Source organism: Urocampus carinirostris, chromosome 18 (genome assembly GCF_059441175.1).
Source record: "Urocampus carinirostris isolate Australia breed hairy pipefish chromosome 18, RoL_Ucar_1.0, whole genome shotgun sequence".
NCBI classification, from domain to species: Eukaryota; Metazoa; Chordata; class Actinopteri; order Syngnathiformes; family Syngnathidae; genus Urocampus; species Urocampus carinirostris.
In genome coordinates this window covers 1328627-1340840 of record NC_142366.1, presented here as the reverse complement: position 1 = coordinate 1340840, position 12214 = coordinate 1328627, and the positions used below count along the sequence as shown (strand labels likewise).

General features: G+C 40.0%; 1 protein-coding gene across 3 annotated transcripts in view; it reads left to right on the top strand.

Moving 5' to 3' along the window:
• Positions 1–9523: 9523 nt before the first annotated feature.
• The window catches only part of LOC148347979 (cadherin-7-like), a 69861-nt gene continuing 67170 nt past the window's right edge, over positions 9524–12214 (top strand). For 2 of the 3 annotated variants that reach the window (XM_088322757.1, XM_088322755.1), the window contains exon 1: positions 9524–9674. The gene's annotated coding sequence lies outside the window, so the exon portion shown is untranslated. Of the gene's footprint in view, positions 9675–9752; positions 9808–12214 lie in introns of those variants that run through there. The other variant, XM_088322756.1, reaches the window with a different exon arrangement.

Sequence of the window (12214 nt, the reverse complement as noted above, 5' to 3'; positions counted from 1 at the left end):
CCCTCAACGTCATAATGCCACTAGTTACCAAACATCACTGCGGCACCAATGATAATAACAATAAAAATAATATTTATAATAACAGTTATGATATAATAATAGCAACAATAACAACAAAGTTAACCATAGTTTTAAATGCAGTATTTCCAATCTCCCTCATATCCCATTTTCTTCATCCCTGTATTTCGCCAGTAATGTATTTGGTATTTAAATTTGAACACATGAATAGTTGTACATTGTTTGATCTCATCTTGTAAATTATTCCAAAGTTTGACTCCACACACAGACACACACATAGTTTTCCTGGTTGTTCTCACCTTTGGGATTTTGAATTTACTACAGCCCCTCAAGTTAAAATTTCCCTCTTTCTGAATGAATAATTTTTGGATGTTTTCTGGCACCATGTTTTTGTTGACCTTAAATAATAGTTGTGAAATAAAAAAAATTATTAAATCATCCAATTTTAATAATTTGGACTGCATGAATAAAATTAGTATGATCCCGATATTCTACCCTGTGTATGGTTCTTATTGCACATTTTTGAAGGATAAAAAGGGGCTTGAAAATGGTGCACTACAAAGCTTAAGGTTTTCCATCAAACCTGGTGTGACAGCTTGTTTAAGTATGAAGCAGCCCTTGCCTCTGCAAAATCAGCTTATTTTTAGAAAGTGATTGCGGCACAAAAGAAAAAGCTCCAAATCCTCTTTGACACTGTAGCATCGCTAACGATGCAACAGATTATTGCATATAGTTCTACTCATTCAGCTTATGACTTTATGGTCTTGTTCAATAAGAAGATTCAACGCATATGGTGAGAGAATTCTATATACCATGTAAATACGCCACATGTCAAAATTCTGAAAATTATAGATGTGTGACATGGTGGCTGTCCAGGGAATTTTTTTCCAGATTTAGTGATCTGTCATTTGATAATCTTACACAGGTGGACCTTCAGTTCTATATATTCTAAACATATCACTCTCCTCGGGTGTTGTTCCAGCAGCTTTTAAGTCCGCTGTTATCAAACCTACACTTTAACAACCCAACTTTGATCCAGAAAGCTATGTTATTATAGAACTGTGTCATACCTGCTGTTTCTAAAGTACTTAAAAAGTTGTGGCACATGAGCTAAACGATTTTATATCCGAGAATAATCTTTTTGAATCCATGCAATCAGGATTCAGGGCTAATCACTTTACTGAGACAGCCCTGGTTTAGGTAACCAATGATCTTCAACTGGCAATGGACTCCGGCGCCTCATTACTCTTGCTGCTGCTGGACCTTTGTGCTGCCTTTGTGGACCATACTATCTTGTTAGACCGGTTAGAAAAATGGATGGGTCCTTCAGGAACCGTCTTCTTATGGTTCAGATCCTACCTCTCAGTGAAATAACATCCGAGCCCTTTATTGTTACCTGCTGTGTTCCGCAGGGTTCAGTACTTGGGCCCCATTATTTTCAGCATTTACGTGATTCCATGAGGTGATAATATCTGCAAGTAAAATATCTGCCCTACTGAATTGTGGAAATTTAGAGCCTTGCCTCACGGAGATAAGTAGTAAGTAAGTAAGTAATTTTTATTTGTATAGCCCTTAATCACAAAGAGTCTCAAAGGGCTGATAAAAGAATGGATGTGACTCAACTTCTTGCGCCTTAACTCTGAAAAGACCAAAATGTTAATTATTGGTCCATCTAAATGCCGTGACATGTTTTCATAAACTGCTCTGAACATTGACAAATGTAATTTCACCCAGAGTGATTCAGTCAAAAATGTAGGTCTCACTTTGACCCCAATTTGTCTTCCCAAACACACATTAAGCATATTTCTAAAACAGATTTTTTCCATCTTTGCAACATTGCTAAAATTCCCCCTATGCTGTCCCTGTCTGATGCGGGGATTATAATTTATGCGTTTGTTACCTCCCATCTCGTTTACTGTAATGCCCTACTCTCTGGTCTCCCGAAGTCCAAAATCAAGAGCTTGCAGCCAGTACAAAATGCTGCATCAAGGCTTTTAATGAAAACTACAAGGTTTGATCACATTACCCCGATTTTAGCTAACCTGCATTGTCCAATGTTCCCTCTAAGCTGCGCGTGCGCGCAATTGCGCACTACCCAGAACTTTTCCGCGCACAAGAAAACCTAGCCAGCTCACAAAAATGAGGGCTCGAAATTGCTAATTAAAAAGCGAATAAGTCAAAGTTACAGTGCATGAAGGTAAAAATACACAGGTTCTCCTGACGCTGTGTTCTAAATGCAGTATTTTGAAGTCAATGTCGAAGTAGAACGAAGTTGAGTAAAGTCAGTAGAGTTTTTCGAGAACCGGCTTCTTCGGCTTGGCTCACTAGAACGAACCGGCTCTTTTGGGTCCCAAACGGCTCCTCAGGTCGTTTTTGCTTCTTTAATCGCTACATGGCCAAATATTATGTAAACTTGTGCACAAAATGGAGGGGGGAAAATAGAACCAATCAAAAGAAAAAATACCAAAATGAAAAAGTAGTGAAAAGCTGAGAAAAAAAAAAACGAAACAAAAGGAGAGAAAAAGAGAAAAAAGAGCAGGAAAAATTCTGAAAAAAAAGCCAGAAGAAAAGAAAGAAGCAAATAAAAGGAAAAAAGGTAATAGACAACAAAAAAGCAAAAGAAAAAAGTAACAGCTAGGAAAAAATAAACACAATGCGATTTTTAAAAAAAGGAATTTAAAAAAAGGAGAAAAAACAGGGAAAAAGAGGAAAAAGTTCGTGTTGCATTCAAATAATTTCCAATTATATCGAGTTAATCTTGTTGCCAGCATTGTACTTCCACTAAAAAATTTAATCAAATACAGTTTTGTATCGTGCAACCGACTAAATAAGCCCCCAAAATGTTAATATTATGCGACAAAAGATACCATAATAAAATAAATGGAAATCATTTGAGAGAATTGTAAAAACAAATGATGTTTGTAGACCCTGCAACCTTTGCAATCGTACATTAGTCAATTCATTCAAAAGTAAAAAAAAAAAATGCATTGCCGGAGACTCAGCAAAATGTAACATGATGTCAAGTTTTGGACATGTTTGATAATGATTTAGTTGCCACACTCGGTGTTGCTGTTGCTCACTGTTGTTTCAAGCGTTGCTCATCAACTTTGTGTGAACGCTCAGACCCGTGGAAAATTAGAGGGAACATTGGCATTGTCTCTATGTTGGCTTAAGATGTGATTTTAAGGTTCTGTCGGTGTATTATTTGTTATTGCAACATCCGTTGCAGCATGGTTATCCTGGAAGGGGGATTACCACATGTGCGGCCCCTCTCAAGGTTTCTTCATTTTCCTTATGTTGAGGTTTTTGAGTTTTTCCCTGCCCTCATGTAGGTTTTTGATCAGGGGAGGGTGCAATAATAGCCTGTGGTTTGCAATAACCTGTGGTCTGTGCAGCCCTTTGAGACTCCTTGTGATTAAGGGTTAAACAAATAAACATGACTTGACTTGACTATAAAGACAAATAAAGTTAGGTTTAACTTACTTTTGAAAGATGAGCTTCTAGAGTTAGGCGAAATCCTCCTCCGTGGTAATAAGTGGCCGAAAAAAAGCGATCCAACCATTTTCTCAACCGCATCAAACTCTCTTATTCCACGTTTTTCAAAAGAAACGGCTCGCTTTTTCTATACACTTTACACCAACCACATTTAATGGATGCATGACATATTAAACAATGAAAATGTCAAAGATTTTAGCATGCTGGAGATACAGAACAGTATGTTTACACACTAACTAGGAAGAAGAAGGGGATTTCTTCTTCGGGGTGGATGCTGGGTGAGCTCTCACAGCGCCAACCGCCAGTAGTGGCAGAAATAAGTACTACAATGCTGTCCTGTACTCGGAAAAAGGTCAAGTCAAGTCAAGTCAAGTCATTTTTATTTGTATAGCCCTAAATCACGGAGAGTCTCAAAGGGCTTCACAGATTATTACACTATATTACACAGACCACTTTTCAGAATATTATTATACATTCCCCAGCTCTGGAGCCGACGAAAAGAGTAGGTTATTCATATGCTATAGAGTAGAAGTGAGTTTTAAGCTTAGATTTAAACATTTCCACTGAGGTTGCAGATCGGATCTCAGGGGGAAGAGCATTCCACAGCACCGGTGCCCGGATGGAGAACGCTCTCGAACCAGCAGAACACTTCTTTGCTCTTGGGATCACCAGAAGACCGGCACTCTCAGAACGTAGGCTTCGGACCGGGGGAAATCAGATCTGAAAGATAAGAGGGAGCAAGTCCATGTATGATTTTGTATAATACTAAAAGAACCTTGTAATCACATCTAAGGCTAACTGGGAGCCAATGCAGGTTAGCCAAAATCGGTGTGATGTGATCGGACTTTTTTTGTCCTAGTTAAAAGCCTCGCTGCGGCATTTTGTACCAGCTGAAGAGACTTGATTCTAGACTTCGGGAGACCAGAGAGTAGTGCATTACAGTAATCGAGACGGGAGGTAACAAACGCATGAATTATAATTTCCGCATCCGACTGAGACAGTATAGAACGAATTTTAGCAATGTTACGAAGATGGAAGAAAGCAGTTCTAGTAATTTTCTTTACATGCGTTTCAAAGGATAGATTAGGGTTAAATATGACACCTAAATTTTTAACTGAGTCACTCTGTGTGATGTGACATTTGTCAATGTTCACAGCAGTTTTTGAGAATAAGTCACGGCATTTAGATGGACCAATGACTAACATTTCGGTCTTTTCAGAGTTAAGACGCAAGAAATTGAGTGACATCCACTCTTTTATCTCAAAGGGGCAGGCCTCCAAATTTCCACAGTTTAGTGTGGCAGATTCCTCCAACGAAAGATATGGTTGAGTGTCGTCTGCGTAGCAGTGGAAACTGATATTGTACTTGCGAATAATATCACCTAATGGAAGCTTGTAAATGCTGAAAAGAAGGGGGCCAAGTACTGAACCCTGCGGAACACCACAGGTAACAATAAAGGGCTCAGATGTCATTTCGCCATATTTAACACAGTGCGTCCTATCTGAGAGGTAGGATCTGAACCATGAGGTGCACAATTCAAAATCTAATTTACAGCAATATCCAGATATTATTTGACATCCCCCAAAAATGCTTGTATCTACCGTTTCTCGTAAGTCGAATGGTCATAAGAGGGGAGCGTCTGTATTGGCTGGTGCCATATAAACCTGCTTCTGATTTGCCAGGTGCAAACTATGAAATTTGACAATTCTTGTTGGCCACACACTCTATTATTCAAAGAATAAACTGGACCTATGAATTCTTAAAAAAAACGCAGTGATTTGCAGTTACACGACCGCACTGCGTTGCATCGTGATATTTCTGTCAATCGTGCAGCTCTAGATCAAACCAATAAAACCACCCAGGACTTAAATATCCATTTAGCAACACCTCAAAAAAAAGTATGGACGACTTGCTTCACACTATTTTCTGCTGTTCAATTTTTTTCCCCGATAAGTTGCTCATCTCCAGCCTCTGATTTTACCAACATTCTCAGCCCCCGAAATTCAACAAACATGCGAACAACAAAAAAAAAAACTCTTTCAACACGATTCATGTTCGACAGCGCATTGTTGCTGATATTAGCATTGTCACTTTTTTGTCTTGCTAAATGTTCCCGCTTGCTCATTATGTGCAGGGCCTTCAAATGTCAGCCGGCAGCCGCCTCGCTCACCTGATGTAAATAAATTGTGGAGCAAATCTTTCATCTGGAGTCTTCCTAATGAGGTCGGGCACAATTAGACATGGCCGACACGCCGCTCCAGTTGAAATGTCAGCGAGCAGGCCTTGACATTTCTTCTTTTGATTTGTTGTCATACTGGGCGAAAAGCGGAACTCAGTGCATTTGAAGGTGGGCCGGTTGTGCCTGGGTGAAATTTGCGGCCATCCATTTTCTTCAGCACTGTAACGATGGTATCCATGACGTTTGGGTGCGTAATAAGCCCACTTGGTAAGGATGGACTTGACTTTGACCTCCAATCGGCAGTGCAATTGTGGTATTTTCTTCAGCCTGACAGGGATTGTGCTAGTTAGTTGCACGTTTACACATTGATCGTGTTTTCTTGCCACAGAAAATTGCATCAACACTAAAGTTTGTGAGGTTTATCTAGTCCAATTTGATTGGGTGGGCGGTAGGAATTGGCAGAGCTATACACAAAACAGGACGTGCGCTCTCTCACTTTGCCAAGCGCTGTGTGCACTGAAGGTTAATACGTTGGTATCCTCATTTGCAAGATTTTGTGACATTTTCACACACAAAAAAAAAATTGGTTGCACCTTGTTTTGAAACCATTATTTCAGACAAAATAGATAGTCAAAATGAGCCTCAACACTCCTAAGTAACTGAGGGAGGGAGACACATTTTAAGTGGTATATCATTGTTATGGGACACAGGCTCTGGCATTATTGTTATTTCATAGACTTTGTGATACAGTACCATCAAACATCACACAATAAAATAAAATGGAGAACAGGTTGGTGGTTTTGTCGAATTTTTCTTAAAGTAAATGCTGTGGCTCAAAAATCAATATATTCTTTCTTTTATGGCTCTTTGGGTCAAAAAGGTTCACCACCCCTGTTCTAATGTAAAGGAAAACCAGTGCAAAATGAGCATAGCATAACAGCAAGATGCCAGACAAACACGGTATGGTATGGATTCAGCTATGTAAAAGAAATAAAAAAAATATTGACGTATTAATATTTATAGACATTAACTCTGGTATGATGGTTCATTTATTTCCATTATTCAAATTATTACTTTTTTCACTTAATTAAGTTTTTTTGTACTACTAAGAGGCACTAAATATTACACACTGTCCCTTTAATAACAGCACAGACAAATCCCTAGCATTTTATTGCTGATAGTAATGCCCATCGGCAACGCTCTCCAAAAAGCCCTCAACACCCCTTTTGTTTAGTAGGTTATCAGGAGACCAGAACAGACCAGGAAACCCCAGAGCATTCATTTCAGTTCTTTTTTTAAGGAAGCGTTCAGGGCTTGCGGGAGACGTGATGGCCGTCAGACATCAGCAGCAGAGCCGGATAGATAGCTTTGGATCAAGTGGCCAATCGGAGTGCAGAAGTCAGGCAGGTCGAGTTTACCAGGGCTGGAGAGGAGATCAAAGCGTGGGACGGAAACAGGTCGGATCGGAGGCAGGCAGAAACAGGTAAGCAGAGTTATTTGACGAACGGGAAATCAGGAGAGTCACACAGAGTTACCAAAGTACACTCTGACGAGGTCTGGGCACAGCGTGCTTAAGAGCGAAGTGCCAGCCAATCAGAAGGCACCCACATGATTGGTCCAGGTGATCAGAGTTAGTAATCATGACCTAGGTAACACATTTATCCAGCTTTGCCTTTTTAAAAACTGTGTTTTTTGTTACCTGTTTTTCGATTCCCTTTCTTTATTGAGCGCTTTTTGGCACTTCCATTGTTTACATTAAAGACTGTCACTCCGACACTTTTCTTCGCATTATCTGACTATAGCTTTAAGTGCTATAGCTTTAAGTAATGTTATCAGTTACATGTGACTGAGTTTCTCTACAGGTTTCGCACACCTTTTTCATGGTCACATTCGAGCACTTCTTAAAGACTTTTAAAGCCAAACTTTCAGTTACTTCAGTACCACAAAAACAAAAAATCCCATGTGAATCATGTATACATATACATGCAAATTTCAAATTTCATTCATCAAGACATGATTATTTTTAATCTTGAGTTAATTGCGAAATATATTTCGGGATCCGGGTGGCACAGCAGCCGAGTGGTTAGTGCGTCCGCGGCACAGTTCTGAGGTCATGGGATCGAATCCCCCTGTGCGGAGTTTCATGTTGTCTTGTGCTTGCGTGGGTTTCCTCCGGGCACTCTGGTTTCCTCCCACAATCCAAAAACATGCATGTCAGGTTTATTGGCCGGTCCAAATTGTCCCTAGGTGTAAATGAGCAAGTGAGTTGTCTGCCTTGCGACTGGCTGGCACCCAATTCAAGGTGTCCCCTGCCCACTGTCCGAAGATAGCTGGGATGGGTTCCAGCACCCTGCGACCCGACTGAGGCAAAGCCGCGCAGATAATGGATGGATTTCTGGATCTGGATCGACCTGTGTAAATATTTGTGAGACATATTTCTACCCATATAGGTAAAAACTATAAAACCGGCGTAACTCACCAATTACGACTGTGGCCGTCATCAAGTGTATTGAATGTCAGCAAAAATGGCTTTCTTACATTCAGCACAATCCAGAGATTACAACCGAAATACACGATAATGCCAACAGATAAAAAATAATTTCTGCTTTGTTGACATTCCTTGTAGTAATGTAGTTAGTTTTGCTCCAAAACTCACCTTTAAAAATAAACGGACTTTGGAAATTATTCCCAATATGGTAGTCAGCTTTTGACATTTTTATTGACACCACTTTTGACCAATGGCAGACTTTTTTTCATGGTCCACAGCCCGCATTAGCCTGTGTGGGCCTATTTGATAAAAGAGAGATTGCCTCCTGTAGTTACGAATATCTAATATCTAATAACCAAATCAAATGGTGATTGAGAGACTGTTTAGCCAATGAAACTCCCAACATGATTTTATTCTATTTTCCAGGTGTGCATTTTAAAACAGTGCCAAAAATGAACGTGCCCAACACAATTTTTATGTACCATTTTTTGGCAAGTGTGCACAATCATTGATTGACATCTGGAAGGAGATATCAAACAGTTACAACTCTTACACAATGTCTAAAAAAATTGACCTAAGTAAAATACACACTTGCAAAGGTTTTAGTGTTGTAAACGGCCAGTCTCCAAATGACCACTTTTAGAAAGGTCTAATTAGACGTACCTTTAGAAAAATGTGTAAAATACAATATTCAGGTTTCTAGATCGTGATCAAATTTGACAAGGTAACCTGTAAGGCTTCAAGCTAGGGTCTTACTTGTTTTCCAGCTAAGATTCCCATGCTACACTCATCTGCAGAAATGCAAAAATAATAAGCATCTATTTCTGTGTGTTCCGACTCAGTTCACTCAATATTAATAGCACTTTAATTAATATTTCAGTTTAGGACTTGAGAGTCCTATCTTTCAAAGCGAACAAAACGTTTCACATCCTCTAAATGGTTCAAGAAGAACATTAAATTGACATTTTGTTACATTCTAGATTGGGATTTTTGGCCAATTTTACAATTTACAATTTTACATTAAGGGATTAAAACACTACATTAAAGTTTAAGCATTTTTTGGTTTCTCTGATTTGAAATGTTAGGCGAGAGAAGCACAAGAGCTGGTATTATTGGGCGCCACAAAGACAGCAAGACCCCGCCCAATGACTTATGATTACCACTGGGGGGAATTCTGGTCCATCCCGGTCCTGACAAAGCGTCACATTGTTTCACAGAAATGACGGCCTTAGAAATAGAAATGCTTTGGTACGTGCAGGGGGCGGCGGGGGGCCTCGGAGGGTTTCTTGGAGGGTTTCTCTGAGGGTTTCTCGGAGGGCCTGCCATTTACATGAGGGCCGCAAGCAAGCACAATATCGCTTCTGTCTTATTTCCCGGGCATTAGGTTGTTTCTTTGGTTTGCTTTGTCGGTCTGTTCTGTAGGTGGTTTCGCCGGTTGTTCTGGTCCAAATGGAATAAGGGCGTCCCTCCTGGAAGCAGCGCCAACATACAAAGGTGGGTAACTGAGGGTGGTTCTTTTGACCAGCTTTTGTTGGCAAATAATGAGATGGGATTTGCGAGCTTACAGGAAGGGTAATGGAGGTGGAGATGATGGAGGTCTCTGCACAGATGCCACAAAGTCATCCTAGTAAGCAGCTGGTGCTTTTGTTTTGCCTCAACAACAATTACATTTTTTCAGTGTGTTTTGTTGTGTGTTTTTTCATGCACAGACTTCATATATTTCAGTAGGTCAGTAGAAATTTAGGTGGTAGCTGGCTGACCTGAAAACAGAGTCCCAGATTCTGCGCTTTACAGTCAAATAACAGGGTTTGTAAAAGTGACATTGATTGTGGCTCCAGTCTTCATTAATAAATTGTCATGTGAAGTGTTACAGCTACTGTCGCATCCAAAATAACAGGTTTGTCAGACTAATTATGGGAATTCCAGCTGTTTTTTGAGAAGCAAGAAAAGAAAGCCCAAAGCATCGCCTTCAACCTGAATGACAAAGTCTTCTTTTGGCTCCAAAATGGCTCTCCATATTTGTTTTTTTGGAGTGTGATATATTGTCATTATTATAAAACGCTGTGCACAAATTATTTCGTAATTAGTCATTTCTTATGTATTGCAAGGGATCCCTGCAAAACACATGAAATATCAATTAAAGTATTCACATATCTACAAAAAGGTAAAATAAAAAACAACTTTAGATTTCCACGCACTGAAAAGATTTAAAGTCGAACAACAACAAAAATCCCCGAAAATGAAAAACAATAAATACAAATTAAATAATTAACCTTATTGCTACAGTGAAAAAAAATAAGTATTTGAACACCCTGCTATTTTGCTATGTCTCCCACTTAGAAATCATGGAGGGGTTTGAAATTTTCATTGTAAGTGCATGTCAACTGTGATTATGTGTTATTTGTGTGATACAGCTGCAAATAAGTATTTGAACACCTGGTTGGCATCTACTGTAGAATTTTGACCCCGAAAGACCAGTTAGTCCGCCCATTAGAAGTCCACCTGAACTTCTTGAATCATCCTGAATCAGATGCACCTGTTTGAGGTCGTTAGCTGCATAAAGACACCTGTCCACCCCATACAATCAGTAGACTTTAACTTGTAACATGGCGAAGGCCAAAGACACAAGAGACAACATTGTACACCTCAACAAGGCTGAAAAGGCCTGCGAAGCAATTGCCAAGTAGCTTGGTAAAAAAAAGGTCCACTGTTGGAGCAATCATTAGAAAATGGAAGAATCTAAACATGACGGTCAATCTTAATCAGAGTGGGGTCCCAGGCAAGATATCACCTCGTGGGGTCTCAATGATTCTAAAAAAGGTGAGGAATCAGGCTAGAACTGCACGAAGGAAGTTGGTCAATGACCTGAAAAGAGCTGGGACCACCGTTTACAAGGTTATTGCATGTCAGGGGTCGGCAACCTATGACACGCATGCCACTGGTGGCACTGGTGGTGGTGTTATTTTGTTATTTTGGTGAGTGAACGTCAAAATAATATTTTTTTTTTTTTTTTAAAGCGCATTTACCTGAAAATTAGACATTTTCAGTTGTGCACCGTGTTATTTAGAAGCTTTACTTGAAAAGCACTATATAAATGCAGACCATTTACTATTTACAATTTACGGTAGCGCCCCTCCGTGTGTAAGCGCGTGTTTGCGCGGCGCCACGCAAAGGAGAGCTCTTAACCCAGCCAACGAAACACACGCGCGCGATAAATAAACGAATCATGGCGGATCCTCGAGCGAAAACATCTCGTTCTTTCCAGCCAGCGTGGACAGATTACTGGGGCTTTGTGCAAAAAATGACTACTGTTTTGTGCATTATGCCTCGAGAGCGTTGTACCTCGCGCATCAAGTGTTAAACGTCATTACGAGACCAAACATCAACATGAATTCAAGGCGAAGACATTAAAACGCGCTGTGTCCAGGTTGCAAACAAACACAGACCCTAAAAACCTTTGTCGCTGCTAAAAACACCACCACTGAAGCTATCTAACAATTTGCTCACTGAATAGCAAAGCACGGAAAACCTGATGGCGAATATTTTAAAGAAGTGTGTGTGTGCGCGCGTGTGCGTGCCTTCTGCATTGCTGCTGTTATTTCAAGTTAGTATTGGCTCAGGAGGTAGAGCGCTTGTCTTGGGATAAAGAGATCGCAGGTTCGAATCCCGTCTCCTCCGTGTTGTATGTCGAAGTGTCCTTGGGCAAAGACACTGAATCCCTAATGCCCCCAATAAGCAGGTTGGCGCCTTGCATGGCTGCATGGCCGCTATTGGTGTGTGAATGCGTAAGTGTGAAGCACATTGTAAAGCACTTTGGGAAGTCTTCATTGACTTGAAAAGCGCTATATAAATGCAGATCATTTCATTTCAGATCTTTTCATTTCATTTTTCATTTTAAGTATTATTTTCTTCTTTTCATACAGTAATTATCTGCTTATGAGGTAGTACAGTAAAATATTTGACATAACTTCATTTTCAAACATTTTCGACGGACGGTGTGCCAGGGAACTTTTTTATAAATAAAAGTGTACCTT